General features: G+C 47.0%; 5 non-coding genes across 5 annotated transcripts; all 5 read right to left on the bottom strand.

Moving 5' to 3' along the window:
* Positions 1-220: 220 nt before the first annotated feature.
* Positions 221-302, bottom strand: trnas-gcu (transfer RNA serine (anticodon GCU)). The gene has a single exon. It is a non-coding gene; the product is annotated as a tRNA-Ser (tRNA).
* A 4,087-nt stretch (positions 303-4,389) lies between these two features.
* trnas-gcu (transfer RNA serine (anticodon GCU)) lies at positions 4,390-4,471 on the bottom strand. Its single transcript has one exon. It is a non-coding gene; the product is annotated as a tRNA-Ser (tRNA).
* Positions 4,472-8,549: 4,078 nt separating this feature from the next.
* Positions 8,550-8,631, bottom strand: trnas-gcu (transfer RNA serine (anticodon GCU)). Its single transcript has one exon. It is a non-coding gene; the product is annotated as a tRNA-Ser (tRNA).
* A 4,086-nt stretch (positions 8,632-12,717) lies between these two features.
* On the bottom strand, positions 12,718-12,799 carry trnas-gcu (transfer RNA serine (anticodon GCU)). The gene has a single exon. It is a non-coding gene; the product is annotated as a tRNA-Ser (tRNA).
* Positions 12,800-16,877: 4,078 nt separating this feature from the next.
* Positions 16,878-16,959, bottom strand: trnas-gcu (transfer RNA serine (anticodon GCU)). The gene has a single exon. It is a non-coding gene; the product is annotated as a tRNA-Ser (tRNA).
* Positions 16,960-18,745: the final 1,786 nt, after the last annotated feature.

The raw sequence follows: 18,745 nt of genomic DNA, 5'->3' as shown, positions 1-18,745 counted from the left end.
CTGTCAAAAATCGCTTTCTCCGTTTGCGTTGCAAGTAAGTGAAAACGCGGTCTCAACCCAGAGCCACTTGGCAGCAGCGACACGTAAATACCGTTACTGTTACTGCTCGATACCGACGTTAGCCTACGTTCAGCCACCGCTAGAAAATGCACGGCTCTAGAACCGGAGCAAACGACAGGAGGGCCAACGCCGAACGGGCACACGTGTCAGACATGGAGCGTGACGAGAATGGGATTCGAACCCAGGCGTGCAGAGCACAATGGATTAGCAGTCCATCGCCTTAACCACTCGGCCACCTCGTCGAGGGATCTGGGCTGTCCGGACATGGGTTGGCGCGCTCCAGATGATCTTTTTCTTTTTTTTCCCCCGTACTCGAGGGTCATTTTCCTGTTCCACATGCGATTTCAACATTTTCCTTGGGAGATGTCAAGCCAGCAAGCCACTGCTGTGGTTCAGTGGCCAGTGTGGAGTTCAGTGGCCCTGTTGTACACAGAAAGCACATTGAGCTCCTTGGACATGAAAAGTTCCAGATAAAAGCCATTTGTCACCCTTTCTCTTGGTGTTGATGTTGCTATTATATGTAAAGGTGGCAACTTGCTCAGCGAGCAGGCGGAGCACACACCGAATGCAGATGTGTCTGAGTGGTGTGTCCAAGTGGCTGTCAAAGGACAGCTCTCCTGGGGCGCCGTGGCTTAGTTGCTTAAGGTGCCTGTCTAGTAAACAGGAGACCCTGGCTCCGAATCCCAGCGGTGCCTTTTTTGTTCTGTCTTCTCGAACAGAACTGGTCATTATGGACAACCGCCTACGGCTAGACTTAATTAAATGCAAGCATTCATTTCCTGTCTTGAACAACTTGTTTTTCTTATAATGGATGCAACTTGCAAAACATGAAATACAAACCTTGCTAATCAGCACTCGCGGCTGGCAAAAAAAAAAAAGAAGTCAGCAATGTTTTTTTCTTTAACCTTAACCCTTCTAATGGAGAAGAGTTAAACGACCGAGTCTATGCAGCTTAAACGGTGCGCACGTCGGGTTCTTAGCTGAAAGGGTGGTAAATCACGCTCACCCCAGTCCTTAATCTTTTAAAGAGGATACAAAATTGAACCTAGTCGCCACATCACATACATCCTGTTCAACGATAAAAAGGTAACGTCTATCCTCACTCCAGAGTCAATCTCATGTTGAGGGCATACTTTTTTCCACTTTACCATGAGTCGGGCTCGGCTGCACAGAGGCGAGAGCAGAGCAATGAGGTCACGGGGACAGGGGAGTCACACGCTGGCTGTTTGAACACGCGGAAGATCACTGAGGGATCCACAGTATGTGGACCCTCCGTGCGCCATCAGTCCGCACTCCGGACTCTGAATCCTGCCATCCGAGTTAAGATCTCGGCGGAACCTGAGGCGCAGTTCCTTCTTAAAACGTAATCTGGTGAGCATTTCTAGAATCGTACTTGTATAGATGCAGCCTTTAATGTGTTGCTAGGTTAAAATTGATGACTTCTTGAACTTCAGTAGGCAACTGCCCTCTTGATTTCGGATTTAATTTCTTTATTACAGGGGCACTTTTATGAAGACAGAGTCATGTTCAGGTACTTTGCTTGATGGAGGAAGCTCATTTCGGACTCTGTGATCTGCTCACCTGGAAAGGTCTGCTGTACTACTACAAGAGAGAAGTAGAGTCTGGAAGAAGGGACAATTTTATGATGCTTTGGAAGATAATGTTTTTTTTTTTCTTTGAAATCGAAATGAATCAGAATATCAGTGCAAAAGACAGACTCTTGGTTTGGTTTAAAGAGATATGGTTTTAAAACAGACAAAATGTAGAAAACAGGTGTTTCTCACTTTGGTAAAGAATGGACCGGGGGTAATATTTTACTAGTTGCAGTGCTGATCTCACTGGGTTACAGTCCTGCAGTGTCACACCGGGGCCAGTGGCGCAATGGATAACGCGTCTGACTACGGATCAGGAGATTGCGGGTTGGACTCCTGCCTGGCTCGGGTCGTTTTTAAACGCATCGGGCTACTCCCTAAGTAGTCTGTGCTACTTACTGCATTGCAATCGTACCCAGTAAGAGATTTCCTTCATGTAAATGAACTGCACCTGACAGCTTTAGAAAAACACCTGGGCTCAGTACGGTGCTGAGAGCTCAGCGTTGCTGTTCTAATTAGCACGCACTGCATCGGCTATGAGCCCGAACTTTTCAATTATTCCGATCAGTAAGTCAACACGTAGTCCACATGAACGGTAGAAATATTCTCTTGTCTGTCTCTTGTTTGTATAGAACTGAATGTCCCTGACAATGTACTGTTAGTTTTAATTGAAGAACGGCACTTGTGTTCAAATATACCAGACAAGTTTATGTAACTGCTCATGCGACACTCAGTTGTAATTAGTCAAGAAATAAAGTCGAACAACAGCTGCGGGTTTGATTCTGAACGTATGAGATTGCAGCGCCTTTTACTTCCATTGACAAATGACAGAGATTCGAAGAGAGATCCTTCAGACCAGCAAGCAAACCCACGGCTATTTCGGTTTTCTATCTAGGCAACGTTGGTGTCTGCAATAGCATACATGAAAGCGTGATGCAATTTCTGTGGCTACATTTGTTGCACGTCATGCACAGTAAGAGTGTTTCTAACACCAAATAAAAAGTCAACAATTAGCGATCACGCCTTCTCCTCAGTTAACCCACTGAAACCCTTGCTGTTAACAGTTGTTTACTGCGTGCTTTAGGAGCACCTACATATCGTGTCGGTTCTTTCAGCTTTATTCATTAGGTTTTCAAAGGCATAAGCAGAGCACCAGAGGTGCGAAGGCAAAGTGTGTGGTTATCTGAAGAATTGATGTCCATGGCAGCGGGGCCAAGCGATTTAGCGTTGTTATAGTACCAGGAAAGGAGAAGCGGCACTTCGCCTCTGCCGCGCAGGCACAAGGCGATGTGCGGCAGACGCCGGAGTCGGCAGGTTTCGAACCTGCGCGGGGAAGCCCCAACGCATTTCGAGCCCATCGCCTTAACCACTCGACCACGACAAAAGCGAGCCCGCCGCTGCCGCATTCCTCCTATAATCAAACACGGACTGCGAGGTGGCTGCGGATACCTTTTTAAAGTTGCTCTCCGTTAAAAAAAAAATACCTTTCACAAGATACGTGCCGGCAGACAGACACGCCTCAGAGGGTTTAAGGCTGGCTTCACGTTCAAATGATAAAGTCCCCCCGTCCGGATGTCAAAATGCAACTTTGGCAGACAGAACAAACATCAACAAACCACAAATGTGGACAAGGATTTTACAAGCTGCACCACACTGCACTTTCAAAAGCATTTACGTTCGTCTTAGACGCAGGACTTGCCTTTGATTTGCGCGCTTACGAACGCCATGGAAAACGAAACAAAACTAAAGCCCTCAGCTCCTGCACGTGATTATAATGCCGTTACGTGTCGAAGCAGTAATTGACGTCATCCTACCACTGCAACACGGGGAATAGAGAGAAATGAGCACACGCTACGAATCGTCTCAATCACTCCCTAGAGTCGTAAGGCGCATTGAAGGGTGCACCCCCATCATTAATCGTTGCGCCTCTGTGAAAGGAAAGCTCTTGGGCAGTCTTTGAAACAGCTCGGATGAAACACTTGATTGCTTCCATGTGCATCTGGAGCCCACTTCTTATTTTCACTTCACGCCGCCCAAAGCATTTCTAAAACAGGAGATTCGCGTTTGGGAATGCGCCCTGCCCTACAAATAAAACAGGTCTACGGGTCTGAAACCTGCTCCACGGAAAACAGCTCTGTTGCGCTTTTGATCAAAGGGAGATTCGCTGTTCTTACTTTTTGATGACATAACACCCAAAGGGGCTTCTTTGGAGCTGGATTCCAACCAGCATCCTTAAGTTTCTTGGCGGTATCCTTTACAGTCCTCTGTTCGGTCGACAAGGGACTGAAGGGGGCAGCTTTCCTCACACATACAGTGCAATGTACTGTAGTGTTCCCCTTCATTGAATTCGCAGTTCTGCATCAGACCTCTAACTCGTTTCCTTAGCTTGGATTTAAGCCACGAAGCAGGCTTCTACTGTATAAGGAATCACAAACTATTTGAGAGGCCACCTTCCCAGGGGGAACTGACAAAGTCTATCCCTAAACACCTAGCGCGGTCTCTCGAGAGACTGTCAAAAATCGCTTTCTCCGTTTGCGTTGCAAGTAAGTGAAAACGCGGTCTCAACCCAGAGCCACTTGGCAGCAGCGACACGTAAATACCGTTACTGTTACTGCTCGATACTGACGTTAGCCTACTATACCATGTTCAGCCACCGCTAGAAAATGCACGGCTCTAGAACCGGAGCAAACGACAGGAGGGCCAACGCCGAACGGGCACACGTGTCAGACATGGAGCGCGACGAGAATGGGATTCGAACCCATGCGTGCAGAGCACAATGGATTAGCAGTCCATCGCCTTAACCACTCGGCCACCTCGTCGAGGGATCTGGGCTGTCCGGACATGGGTTGGCGCGCTCCAGATGATCTTTTTCTTTTTTTTCCCCCGTACTCGAGGGTCATTTTCCTGTTCCACATGCGATTTCAACATTTTCCTTGGGAGATGTCAAGCCAGCAAGCCACTGCTGTGGTTCAGTGGCCAGTGTGGAGTTCAGTGGCCCTGTTGTACACAGAAAGCACATTGAGCTCCTTGGACATGAAAAGTTCCAGATAAAAGCCATTTGTCACCCTTTCTCTTGGTGTTGATGTTGCTATTATATGTAAAGGTGGCAACTTGCTCAGCGAGCAGGCGGAGCACACACCGAATGCAGATGTGTCTGAGTGGTGTGTCCAAGTGGCTGTCAAAGGACAGCTCTCCTGGGGCGCCGTGGCTTAGTTGCTTAAGGTGCCTGTCTAGTAAACAGGAGACCCTGGCTCCGAATCCCAGCGGTGCCTTTTTTGTTCTGTCTTCTCGAACAGAACTGGTCATTATGGACAACCGCCTACGGCTAGACTTAATTAAATGCAAGCATTCATTTCCTGTCTTGAACAACTTGTTTTTCTTATAATGGATGCAACTTGCAAAACATGAAATACAAACCTTGCTAATCAGCACTCGCGGCTGGCAAAAAAAAAAAAGAAGTCAGCAATGTTTTTTTCTTTAACCTTAACCCTTCTAATGGAGAAGAGTTAAACGACCGAGTCTATGCAGCTTAAACGGTGCGCACGTCGGGTTCTTAGCTGAAAGGGTGGTAAATCACGCTCACCCCAGTCCTTAATCTTTTAAAGAGGATACAAAATTGAACCTAGTCGCCACATCACATACATCCTGTTCAACGATAAAAAGGTAACGTCTATCCTCACTCCAGAGTCAATCTCATGTTGAGGGCATACTTTTTTCCACTTTACCATGAGTCGGGCTCGGCTGCACAGAGGCGAGAGCAGAGCAATGAGGTCACGGGGACAGGGGAGTCACACGCTGGCTGTTTGAACACGCGGAAGATCACTGAGGGATCCACAGTATGTGGACCCTCCGTGCGCCATCAGTCCGCACTCCGGACTCTGAATCCTGCCATCCGAGTTAAGATCTCGGCGGAACCTGAGGCGCAGTTCCTTCTTAAAACGTAATCTGGTGAGCATTTCTAGAATCGTACTTGTATAGATGCAGCCTTTAATGTGTTGCTAGGTTAAAATTGATGACTTCTTGAACTTCAGTAGGCAACTGCCCTCTTGATTTCGGATTTAATTTCTTTATTACAGGGGCACTTTTATGAAGACAGAGTCATGTTCAGGTACTTTGCTTGATGGAGGAAGCTCATTTCGGACTCTGTGATCTGCTCACCTGGAAAGGTCTGCTGTACTACTACAAGAGAGAAGTAGAGTCTGGAAGAAGGGACAATTTTATGATGCTTTGGAAGATAATGTTTTTTTTTTCTTTGAAATCGAAATGAATCAGAATATCAGTGCAAAAGACAGACTCTTGGTTTGGTTTAAAGAGATATGGTTTTAAAACAGACAAAATGTAGAAAACAGGTGTTTCTCACTTTGGTAAAGAATGGACCGGGGGTAATATTTTACTAGTTGCAGTGCTGATCTCACTGGGTTACAGTCCTGCAGTGTCACACCGGGGCCAGTGGCGCAATGGATAATGCGTCTGACTACGGATCAGGAGATTGCGGGTTGGACTCCTGCCTGGCTCGGGTCGTTTTTAAACGCATCGGGCTACTCCCTAAGTAGTCTGTGCTACTTACTGCATTGCAATCGTACCCAGTAAGAGATTTCCTTCATGTAAATGAACTGCACCTGACAGCTTTAGAAAAACACCTGGGCTCAGTACGGTGCTGAGAGCTCAGCGTTGCTGTTCTAATTAGCACGCACTGCATCGGCTATGAGCCCGAACTTTTCAATTATTCCGATCAATAAGTCAACACGTAGTCCACATGAACGGTAGAAATATTCTCTTGTCTGTCTCTTGTTTGTATAGAACTGAATGTCCCTGACAATGTACTGTTAGTTTTAATTGAAGAACGGCACCTGTGTTCAAATATACCAGACAAGTTTATGTAACTGCTCATGCGACACTCAGTTGTAATTAGTCAAGAAATAAAGTCGAACAACAGCTGCGGGTTTGATTCTGAACGTATGAGATTGCAGCGCCTTTTACTTCCATTGACAAATGACAGAGATTCGAAGAGAGATCCTTCAGACCAGCAAGCAAACCCACGGCTATTTCGGTTTTCTATCTAGGCAACGTTGGTGTCTGCAATAGCATACATGAAAGCGTGATGCAATTTCTGTGGCTACATTTGTTGCACGTCATGCACAGTAAGAGTGTTTCTAACACCAAATAAAAAGTCAACAATTAGCGATCACGCCTTCTCCTCAGTTAACCCACTGAAACCCTTGCTGTTAACAGTTGTTTACTGCGTGCTTTAGGAGCACCTACATATCGTGTCGGTTCTTTCAGCTTTATTCATTAGGTTTTCAAAGGCATAAGCAGAGCACCAGAGGTGCGAAGGCAAAGTGTGTGGTTATCTGAAGAATTGATGTCCATGGCAGCGGGGCCAAGCGATTTAGCGTTGTTATAGTACCAGGAAAGGAGAAGCGGCACTTCGCCTCTGCCGCGCAGGCACAAGGCGACGTGCGGCAGACGCCGGAGTCGGCAGGTTTTGAACCTGCGCGGGGAAGCCCCAACGCATTTCGAGCCCATCGCCTTAACCACTCGACCACGACAAAAGCGAGCCCGCCGCCGCCGCATTCCTCCTATAATCAAACACGGACTGCGAGGTGGCTGCGGATACCTTTTTAAAGTTGCTCTCCGTTAAAAAGAAAATACCTTTCACAAGATACGTGCCGGCAGACAGACACGCCTCAGAGGGTTTAAGGCTGGCTTCACGTTCAAATGATAAAGTCCCCCCGTCCGGATGTCAAAATGCAACTTTGGCAGACAGAACAAACATCAACAAACCACAAATGTGGACAAGGATTTTACAAGCTGCACCACACTGCACTTTCAAAAGCATTTACGTTCGTCTTAGACGCAGGACTTGCCTTTGATTTGCGCGCTTACGAACGCCATGGAAAACGAAACAAAACTAAAGCCCTCAGCTCCTGCACGTGATTATAATGCCGTTACGTGTCGAAGCAGTAATTTACGTCATCCTACCACTGCAACACGGGGAATAGAGAGAAATGAGCACACGCTACGAATCGTCTCAATCACTCCCTAGAGTCGTAAGGCGCATTGAAGGGTGCACCCCCATCATTAATCGTTGCGCCTCTGTGAAAGGAAAGCTCTTGGGCAGTCTTTGAAACAGCTCGGATGAAACACTTGATTGCTTCCATGTGCATCTGGAGCCCACTTCTTATTTTCACTTCACGCCGCCCAAAGCATTTCTAAAACAGGAGATTCGCGTTTGGGAATGCGCCCTGCCCTACAAATAAAACAGGTCTACGGGTCTGAAACCTGCTCCACGGAAAACAGCTCTGTTGCGCTTTTGATCAAAGGGAGATTCGCTGTTCTTACTTTTTGATGACATAACACCCAAAGGGGCTTCTTTGGAGCTGGATTCCAACCAGCATCCTTAAGTTTCTTGGCGGTATCCTTTACAGTCCTCTGTTCGGTCGACAAGGGACTGAAGGGGGCAGCTTTCCTCACACATACAGTGCAATGTACTGTAGTGTTCCCCTTCATTGAATTCGCAGTTCTGCATCAGACCTCTAACTCGTTTCCTTAGCTTGGATTTAAGCCACGAAGCAGGCTTCTACTGTATAAGGAATCACAAACTATTTGAGAGGCCACCATCCCAGGGGGAACTGACAAAGTCTATCCCTAAACACCTAGCGCGGTCTCTCGAGAGACTGTCAAAAATCGCTTTCTCCGTTTGCGTTGCAAGTAAGTGAAAACGCGGTCTCAACCCAGAGCCACTTGGCAGCAGCGACACGTAAATACCGTTACTGTTACTGCTCGATACCGACGTTAGCCTACGTTCAGCCACCGCTAGAAAATGCACGGCTCTAGAACCGGAGCAAACGACAGGAGGGCCAACGCCGAACGGGCACACGTGTCAGACATGGAGCGTGACGAGAATGGGATTCGAACCCAGGCGTGCAGAGCACAATGGATTAGCAGTCCATCGCCTTAACCACTCGGCCACCTCGTCGAGGGATCTGGGCTGTCCGGACATGGGTTGGCGCGCTCCAGATGATCTTTTTCTTTTTTTTCCCCCGTACTCGAGGGTCATTTTCCTGTTCCACATGCGATTTCAACATTTTCCTTGGGAGATGTCAAGCCAGCAAGCCACTGCTGTGGTTCAGTGGCCAGTGTGGAGTTCAGTGGCCCTGTTGTACACAGAAAGCACATTGAGCTCCTTGGACATGAAAAGTTCCAGATAAAAGCCATTTGTCACCCTTTCTCTTGGTGTTGATGTTGCTATTATATGTAAAGGTGGCAACTTGCTCAGCGAGCAGGCGGAGCACACACCGAATGCAGATGTGTCTGAGTGGTGTGTCCAAGTGGCTGTCAAAGGACAGCTCTCCTGGGGCGCCGTGGCTTAGTTGCTTAAGGTGCCTGTCTAGTAAACAGGAGACCCTGGCTCCGAATCCCAGCGGTGCCTTTTTTGTTCTGTCTTCTCGAACAGAACTGGTCATTATGGACAACCGCCTACGGCTAGACTTAATTAAATGCAAGCATTCATTTCCTGTCTTGAACAACTTGTTTTTCTTATAATGGATGCAACTTGCAAAACATGAAATACAAACCTTGCTAATCAGCACTCGCGGCTGGCAAAAAAAAAAAAGAAGTCAGCAATGTTTTTTTCTTTAACCTTAACCCTTCTAATGGAGAAGAGTTAAACGACCGAGTCTATGCAGCTTAAACGGTGCGCACGTCGGGTTCTTAGCTGAAAGGGTGGTAAATCACGCTCACCCCAGTCCTTAATCTTTTAAAGAGGATACAAAATTGAACCTAGTCGCCACATCACATACATCCTGTTCAACGATAAAAAGGTAACGTCTATCCTCACTCCAGAGTCAATCTCATGTTGAGGGCATACTTTTTTCCACTTTACCATGAGTCGGGCTCGGCTGCACAGAGGCGAGAGCAGAGCAATGAGGTCACGGGGACAGGGGAGTCACACGCTGGCTGTTTGAACACGCGGAAGATCACTGAGGGATCCACAGTATGTGGACCCTCCGTGCGCCATCAGTCCGCACTCCGGACTCTGAATCCTGCCATCCGAGTTAAGATCTCGGCGGAACCTGAGGCGCAGTTCCTTCTTAAAACGTAATCTGGTGAGCATTTCTAGAATCGTACTTGTATAGATGCAGCCTTTAATGTGTTGCTAGGTTAAAATTGATGACTTCTTGAACTTCAGTAGGCAACTGCCCTCTTGATTTCGGATTTAATTTCTTTATTACAGGGGCACTTTTATGAAGACAGAGTCATGTTCAGGTACTTTGCTTGATGGAGGAAGCTCATTTCGGACTCTGTGATCTGCTCACCTGGAAAGGTCTGCTGTACTACTACAAGAGAGAAGTAGAGTCTGGAAGAAGGGACAATTTTATGATGCTTTGGAAGATAATGTTTTTTTTTTCTTTGAAATCGAAATGAATCAGAATATCAGTGCAAAAGACAGACTCTTGGTTTGGTTTAAAGAGATATGGTTTTAAAACAGACAAAATGTAGAAAACAGGTGTTTCTCACTTTGGTAAAGAATGGACCGGGGGTAATATTTTACTAGTTGCAGTGCTGATCTCACTGGGTTACAGTCCTGCAGTGTCACACCGGGGCCAGTGGCGCAATGGATAATGCGTCTGACTACGGATCAGGAGATTGCGGGTTGGACTCCTGCCTGGCTCGGGTCGTTTTTAAACGCATCGGGCTACTCCCTAAGTAGTCTGTGTTACTTACTGCATTGCAATTGTACCCAGTAAGAGATTTCCTTCATGTAAATGAACTGCACCTGACAGCTTTAGAAAAACACCTGGGCTCAGTACGGTGCTGAGAGCTCAGCGTTGCTGTTCTAATTAGCACGCACTGCATCGGCTATGAGCCCGAACTTTTCAATTATTCCGATCAGTAAGTCAACACGTAGTCCACATGAACGGTAGAAATATTCTCTTGTCTGTCTCTTGTTTGTATAGAACTGAATGTCCCTGACAATGTACTGTTAGTTTTAATTGAAGAACGGCACTTGTGTTCAAATATACCAGACAAGTTTATGTAACTGCTCATGCGACACTCAGTTGTAATTAGTCAAGAAATAAAGTCGAACAACAGCTGCGGGTTTGATTCTGAACGTATGAGATTGCAGCGCCTTTTACTTCCATTGACAAATGACAGAGATTCGAAGAGAGATCCTTCAGACCAGCAAGCAAACCCACGGCTATTTCGGTTTTCTATCTAGGCAACGTTGGTGTCTGCAATAGCATACATGAAAGCGTGATGCAATTTCTGTGGCTACATTTGTTGCACGTCATGCACAGTAAGAGTGTTTCTAACACCAAATAAAAAGTCAACAATTAGCGATCACGCCTTCTCCTCAGTTAACCCACTGAAACCCTTGCTGTTAACAGTTGTTTACTGCGTGCTTTAGGAGCACCTACATATCGTGTCGGTTCTTTCAGCTTTATTCATTAGGTTTTCAAAGGCATAAGCAGAGCACCAGAGGTGCGAAGGCAAAGTGTGTGGTTATCTGAAGAATTGATGTCCATGGCAGCGGGGCCAAGCGATTTAGCGTTGTTATAGTACCAGGAAAGGAGAAGCGGCACTTCGCCTCTGCCGCGCAGGCACAAGGCGATGTGCGGCAGACGCCGGAGTCGGCAGGTTTCGAACCTGCGCGGGGAAGCCCCAACGCATTTCGAGCCCATCGCCTTAACCACTCGACCACGACAAAAGCGAGCCCGCCGCTGCCGCATTCCTCCTATAATCAAACACGGACTGCGAGGTGGCTGCGGATACCTTTTTAAAGTTGCTCTCCGTTAAAAAAAAAATACCTTTCACAAGATACGTGCCGGCAGACAGACACGCCTCAGAGGGTTTAAGGCTGGCTTCACGTTCAAATGATAAAGTCCCCCCGTCCGGATGTCAAAATGCAACTTTGGCAGACAGAACAAACATCAACAAACCACAAATGTGGACAAGGATTTTACAAGCTGCACCACACTGCACTTTCAAAAGCATTTACGTTCGTCTTAGACGCAGGACTTGCCTTTGATTTGCGCGCTTACGAACGCCATGGAAAACGAAACAAAACTAAAGCCCTCAGCTCCTGCACGTGATTATAATGCCGTTACGTGTCGAAGCAGTAATTGACGTCATCCTACCACTGCAACACGGGGAATAGAGAGAAATGAGCACACGCTACGAATCGTCTCAATCACTCCCTAGAGTCGTAAGGCGCATTGAAGGGTGCACCCCCATCATTAATCGTTGCGCCTCTGTGAAAGGAAAGCTCTTGGGCAGTCTTTGAAACAGCTCGGATGAAACACTTGATTGCTTCCATGTGCATCTGGAGCCCACTTCTTATTTTCACTTCACGCCGCCCAAAGCATTTCTAAAACAGGAGATTCGCGTTTGGGAATGCGCCCTGCCCTACAAATAAAACAGGTCTACGGGTCTGAAACCTGCTCCACGGAAAACAGCTCTGTTGCGCTTTTGATCAAAGGGAGATTCGCTGTTCTTACTTTTTGATGACATAACACCCAAAGGGGCTTCTTTGGAGCTGGATTCCAACCAGCATCCTTAAGTTTCTTGGCGGTATCCTTTACAGTCCTCTGTTCGGTCGACAAGGGACTGAAGGGGGCAGCTTTCCTCACACATACAGTGCAATGTACTGTAGTGTTCCCCTTCATTGAATTCGCAGTTCTGCATCAGACCTCTAACTCGTTTCCTTAGCTTGGATTTAAGCCACGAAGCAGGCTTCTACTGTATAAGGAATCACAAACTATTTGAGAGGCCACCTTCCCAGGGGGAACTGACAAAGTCTATCCCTAAACACCTAGCGCGGTCTCTCGAGAGACTGTCAAAAATCGCTTTCTCCGTTTGCGTTGCAAGTAAGTGAAAACGCGGTCTCAACCCAGAGCCACTTGGCAGCAGCGACACGTAAATACCGTTACTGTTACTGCTCGATACTGACGTTAGCCTACTATACCATGTTCAGCCACCGCTAGAAAATGCACGGCTCTAGAACCGGAGCAAACGACAGGAGGGCCAACGCCGAACGGGCACACGTGTCAGACATGGAGCGCGACGAGAATGGGATTCGAACCCATGCGTGCAGAGCACAATGGATTAGCAGTCCATCGCCTTAACCACTCGGCCACCTCGTCGAGGGATCTGGGCTGTCCGGACATGGGTTGGCGCGCTCCAGATGATCTTTTTCTTTTTTTTCCCCCGTACTCGAGGGTCATTTTCCTGTTCCACATGCGATTTCAACATTTTCCTTGGGAGATGTCAAGCCAGCAAGCCACTGCTGTGGTTCAGTGGCCAGTGTGGAGTTCAGTGGCCCTGTTGTACACAGAAAGCACATTGAGCTCCTTGGACATGAAAAGTTCCAGATAAAAGCCATTTGTCACCCTTTCTCTTGGTGTTGATGTTGCTATTATATGTAAAGGTGGCAACTTGCTCAGCGAGCAGGCGGAGCACACACCGAATGCAGATGTGTCTGAGTGGTGTGTCCAAGTGGCTGTCAAAGGACAGCTCTCCTGGGGCGCCGTGGCTTAGTTGCTTAAGGTGCCTGTCTAGTAAACAGGAGACCCTGGCTCCGAATCCCAGCGGTGCCTTTTTTGTTCTGTCTTCTCGAACAGAACTGGTCATTATGGACAACCGCCTACGGCTAGACTTAATTAAATGCAAGCATTCATTTCCTGTCTTGAACAACTTGTTTTTCTTATAATGGATGCAACTTGCAAAACATGAAATACAAACCTTGCTAATCAGCACTCGCGGCTGGCAAAAAAAAAAAAGAAGTCAGCAATGTTTTTTTCTTTAACCTTAACCCTTCTAATGGAGAAGAGTTAAACGACCGAGTCTATGCAGCTTAAACGGTGCGCACGTCGGGTTCTTAGCTGAAAGGGTGGTAAATCACGCTCACCCCAGTCCTTAATCTTTTAAAGAGGATACAAAATTGAACCTAGTCGCCACATCACATACATCCTGTTCAACGATAAAAAGGTAACGTCTATCCTCACTCCAGAGTCAATCTCATGTTGAGGGCATACTTTTTTCCACTTTACCATGAGTCGGGCTCGGCTGCACAGAGGCGAGAGCAGAGCAATGAGGTCACGGGGACAGGGGAGTCACACGCTGGCTGTTTGAACACGCGGAAGATCACTGAGGGATCCACAGTATGTGGACCCTCCGTGCGCCATCAGTCCGCACTCCGGACTCTGAATCCTGCCATCCGAGTTAAGATCTCGGCGGAACCTGAGGCGCAGTTCCTTCTTAAAACGTAATCTGGTGAGCATTTCTAGAATCGTACTTGTATAGATGCAGCCTTTAATGTGTTGCTAGGTTAAAATTGATGACTTCTTGAACTTCAGTAGGCAACTGCCCTCTTGATTTCGGATTTAATTTCTTTATTACAGGGGCACTTTTATGAAGACAGAGTCATGTTCAGGTACTTTGCTTGATGGAGGAAGCTCATTTCGGACTCTGTGATCTGCTCACCTGGAAAGGTCTGCTGTACTACTACAAGAGAGAAGTAGAGTCTGGAAGAAGGGACAATTTTATGATGCTTTGGAAGATAATGTTTTTTTTTTCTTTGAAATCGAAATGAATCAGAATATCAGTGCAAAAGACAGACTCTTGGTTTGGTTTAAAGAGATATGGTTTTAAAACAGACAAAATGTAGAAAACAGGTGTTTCTCACTTTGGTAAAGAATGGACCGGGGGTAATATTTTACTAGTTGCAGTGCTGATCTCACTGGGTTACAGTCCTGCAGTGTCACACCGGGGCCAGTGGCGCAATGGATAATGCGTCTGACTACGGATCAGGAGATTGCGGGTTGGACTCCTGCCTGGCTCGGGTCGTTTTTAAACGCATCGGGCTACTCCCTAAGTAGTCTGTGCTACTTACTGCATTGCAATCGTACCCAGTAAGAGATTTCCTTCATGTAAATGAACTGCACCTGACAGCTTTAGAAAAACACCTGGGCTCAGTACGGTGCTGAGAGCTCAGCGTTGCTGTTCTAATTAGCACGCACTGCATCGGCTATGAGCCCGAACTTTTCAATTATTCCGATCAGTAAGTCAACACGTAGTCCACATGAACGGTAGAAATATTCTCTTGTCTGTCTCTTGTTTGTATAGAACTGAATGTCCCTGACAATGTACTGTTAGTTTTAATTGAAGAACGGCACCTGTGTTCAAATATACCAGACAAGTTTATGTAACTGCTCATGCGACACTCAGTTGTAATTAGTCAAGAAATAAAGTCGAACAACAGCTGCGGGTTTGATTCTGAACGTATGAGATTGCAGCGCCTTTTACTTCCATTGACAAATGACAGAGATTCGAAGAGAGATCCTTCAGACCAGCAAGCAAACCCACGGCTATTTCGGTTTTCTATCTAGGCAACGTTGGTGTCTGCAATAGCATACATGAAAGCGTGATGCAATTTCTGTGGCTACATTTGTTGCACGTCATGCACAGTAAGAGTGTTTCTAACACCAAATAAAAAGTCAACAATTAGCGATCACGCCTTCTCCTCAGTTAACCCACTGAAACCCTTGCTGTTAACAGTTGTTTACTGCGTGCTTTAGGAGCACCTACATATCGTGTCGGTTCTTTCAGCTTTATTCATTAGGTTTTCAAAGGCATAAGCAGAGCACCAGAGGTGCGAAGGCAAAGTGTGTGGTTATCTGAAGAATTGATGTCCATGGCAGCGGGGCCAAGCGATTTAGCGTTGTTATAGTACCAGGAAAGGAGAAGCGGCACTTCGCCTCTGCCGCGCAGGCACAAGGCGACGTGCGGCAGACGCCGGAGTCGGCAGGTTTTGAACCTGCGCGGGGAAGCCCCAACGCATTTCGAGCCCATCGCCTTAACCACTCGACCACGACAAAAGCGAGCCCGCCGCCGCCGCATTCCTCCTATAATCAAACACGGACTGCGAGGTGGCTGCGGATACCTTTTTAAAGTTGCTCTCCGTTAAAAAGAAAATACCTTTCACAAGATACGTGCCGGCAGACAGACACGCCTCAGAGGGTTTAAGGCTGGCTTCACGTTCAAATGATAAAGTCCCCCCGTCCGGATGTCAAAATGCAACTTTGGCAGACAGAACAAACATCAACAAACCACAAATGTGGACAAGGATTTTACAAGCTGCACCACACTGCACTTTCAAAAGCATTTACGTTCGTCTTAGACGCAGGACTTGCCTTTGATTTGCGCGCTTACGAACGCCATGGAAAACGAAACAAAACTAAAGCCCTCAGCTCCTGCACGTGATTATAATGCCGTTACGTGTCGAAGCAGTAATTTACGTCATCCTACCACTGCAACACGGGGAATAGAGAGAAATGAGCACACGCTACGAATCGTCTCAATCACTCCCTAGAGTCGTAAGGCGCATTGAAGGGTGCACCCCCATCATTAATCGTTGCGCCTCTGTGAAAGGAAAGCTCTTGGGCAGTCTTTGAAACAGCTCGGATGAAACACTTGATTGCTTCCATGTGCATCTGGAGCCCACTTCTTATTTTCACTTCACGCCGCCCAAAGCATTTCTAAAACAGGAGATTCGCGTTTGGGAATGCGCCCTGCCCTACAAATAAAACAGGTCTACGGGTCTGAAACCTGCTCCACGGAAAACAGCTCTGTTGCGCTTTTGATCAAAGGGAGATTCGCTGTTCTTACTTTTTGATGACATAACACCCAAAGGGGCTTCTTTGGAGCTGGATTCCAACCAGCATCCTTAAGTTTCTTGGCGGTATCCTTTACAGTCCTCTGTTCGGTCGACAAGGGACTGAAGGGGGCAGCTTTCCTCACACATACAGTGCAATGTACTGTAGTGTTCCCCTTCATTGAATTCGCAGTTCTGCATCAGACCTCTAACTCGTTTCCTTAGCTTGGATTTAAGCCACGAAGCAGGCTTCTACTGTATAAGGAATCACAAACTATTTGAGAGGCCACCATCCCAGGGGGAACTGACAAAGTCTATCCCTAAACACCTAGCGCGGTCTCTCGAGAGACTGTCAAAAATCGCTTTCTCCGTTTGCGTTGCAAGTAAGTGAAAACGCGGTCTCAACCCAGAGCCACTTGGCAGCAGCGACACGTAAATACCGTTACTGTTACTGCTCGATACCGACGTTAGCCTACGTTCAGCCACCGCTAGAAAATGCACGGCTCTAGAACCGGAGCAAACGACAGGAGGGCCAACGCCGAACGGGCACACGTGTCAGACATGGAGCGTGACGAGAATGGGATTCGAACCCAGGCGTGCAGAGCACAATGGATTAGCAGTCCATCGCCTTAACCACTCGGCCACCTCGTCGAGGGATCTGGGCTGTCCGGACATGGGTTGGCGCGCTCCAGATGATCTTTTTCTTTTTTTTCCCCCGTACTCGAGGGTCATTTTCCTGTTCCACATGCGATTTCAACATTTTCCTTGGGAGATGTCAAGCCAGCAAGCCACTGCTGTGGTTCAGTGGCCAGTGTGGAGTTCAGTGGCCCTGTTGTACACAGAAAGCACATTGAGCTCCTTGGACATGAAAAGTTCCAGATAAAAGCCATTTGTCACCCTTTCTCTTGGTGTTGATGTTGCTATTATATGTAAAGGTGGCAACTTGCTCAGCGAGCAGGCGGAGCACACACCGAATGCAGATGTGTCTGAGTGGTGTGTCCAAGTGGCTGTCAAAGGACAGCTCTCCTGGGGCGCCGTGGCTTAGTTGCTTAAGGTGCCTGTCTAGTAAACAGGAGACCCTGGCTCCGAATCCCAGCGGTGCCTTTTTTGTTCTGTCTTCTCGAACAGAACTGGTCATTATGGACAACCGCCTACGGCTAGACTTAATTAAATGCAAGCATTCATTTCCTGTCTTGAACAACTTGTTTTTCTTATAATGGATGCAACTTGCAAAACATGAAATACAAACCTTGCTAATCAGCACTCGCGGCTGGCAAAAAAAAAAAAGAAGTCAGCAATGTTTTTTTCTTTAACCTTAACCCTTCTAATGGAGAAGAGTTAAACGACCGAGTCTATGCAGCTTAAACGGTGCGCACGTCGGGTTCTTAGCTGAAAGGGTGGTAAATCACGCTCACCCCAGTCCTTAATCTTTTAAAGAGGATACAAAATTGAACCTAGTCGCCACATCACATACATCCTGTTCAACGATAAAAAGGTAACGTCTATCCTCACTCCAGAGTCAATCTCATGTTGAGGGCATACTTTTTTCCACTTTACCATGAGTCGGGCTCGGCTGCACAGAGGCGAGAGCAGAGCAATGAGGTCACGGGGACAGGGGAGTCACACGCTGGCTGTTTGAACACGCGGAAGATCACTGAGGGATCCACAGTATGTGGACCCTCCGTGCGCCATCAGTCCGCACTCCGGACTCTGAATCCTGCCATCCGAGTTAAGATCTCGGCGGAACCTGAGGCGCAGTTCCTTCTTAAAACGTAATCTGGTGAGCATTTCTAGAATCGTACTTGTATAGATGCAGCCTTTAATGTGTTGCTAGGTTAAAATTGATGACTTCTTGAACTTCAGTAGGCAACTGCCCTCTTGATTTCGGATTTAATTTCTTTATTACAGGGGCACTTTTATGAAGACAGAGTCATGTTCAGGTACTTTGCTTGATGGAGGAAGCTCATTTCGGACTCTGTGATCTGCTCACCTGGAAAGGTCTGCTGTACTACTACAAGAGAGAAGTAGAGTCTGGAAGAAGGGACAATTTTATGATGCTTTGGAAGATAATGTTTTTTTTTTCTTTGAAATCGAAATGAATCAGAATATCAGTGCAAAAGACAGACTCTTGGTTTGGTTTAAAGAGATATGGTTTTAAAACAGACAAAATGTAGAAAACAGGTGTTTCTCACTTTGGTAAAGAATGGACCGGGGGTAATATTTTACTAGTTGCAGTGCTGATCTCACTGGGTTACAGTCCTGCAGTGTCACACCGGGGCCAGTGGCGCAATGGATAATGCGTCTGACTACGGATCAGGAGATTGCGGGTTGGACTCCTGCCTGGCTCGGGTCGTTTTTAAACGCATCGGGCTACTCCCTAAGTAGTCTGTGTTACTTACTGCATTGCAATTGTACCCAGTAAGAGATTTCCTTCATG

This window comes from Lepisosteus platostomus, unplaced genomic scaffold (genome assembly GCF_059453375.1).
Source record: "Lepisosteus platostomus isolate fLepPlt1 unplaced genomic scaffold, fLepPlt1.hap1 Scaffold_73_H1, whole genome shotgun sequence".
Taxonomy (NCBI): Eukaryota; Metazoa; Chordata; class Actinopteri; order Semionotiformes; family Lepisosteidae; genus Lepisosteus; species Lepisosteus platostomus.
The sequence above is the reverse complement of the archived record's forward strand: the minus strand, read 5'-3'. Positions and strand labels throughout refer to the sequence as shown.